We start from the raw sequence: 225 nt of genomic DNA, 5'->3' as shown, positions 1-225 counted from the left end.
CCATTTTGACCCCTGGCATGTCTTCCTGAACTCTCACCCCCAATCCCTGAACTCTGGCCCCACTTTCTGACCCCACTGTCTGACCTCTGAACCTGTTCCCTGAACTCTGACCTCTGACCCCACCCTATCCATGCCCTCTGACTCTGTTCCCTGAACTCTGACCCCATTCCCATAACCCTGACCCCATGCTGTGAACTCTGAACCCTGCTCCCTGCACTCTGACCC

Source organism: Rhincodon typus, unplaced genomic scaffold (assembly GCF_021869965.1).
Source record: "Rhincodon typus isolate 14 unplaced genomic scaffold, sRhiTyp1.1 hic_rhity00008625, whole genome shotgun sequence".
NCBI classification, from domain to species: Eukaryota; Metazoa; Chordata; class Chondrichthyes; order Orectolobiformes; family Rhincodontidae; genus Rhincodon; species Rhincodon typus.
Note: the sequence above shows the minus strand (reverse complement) of the source record.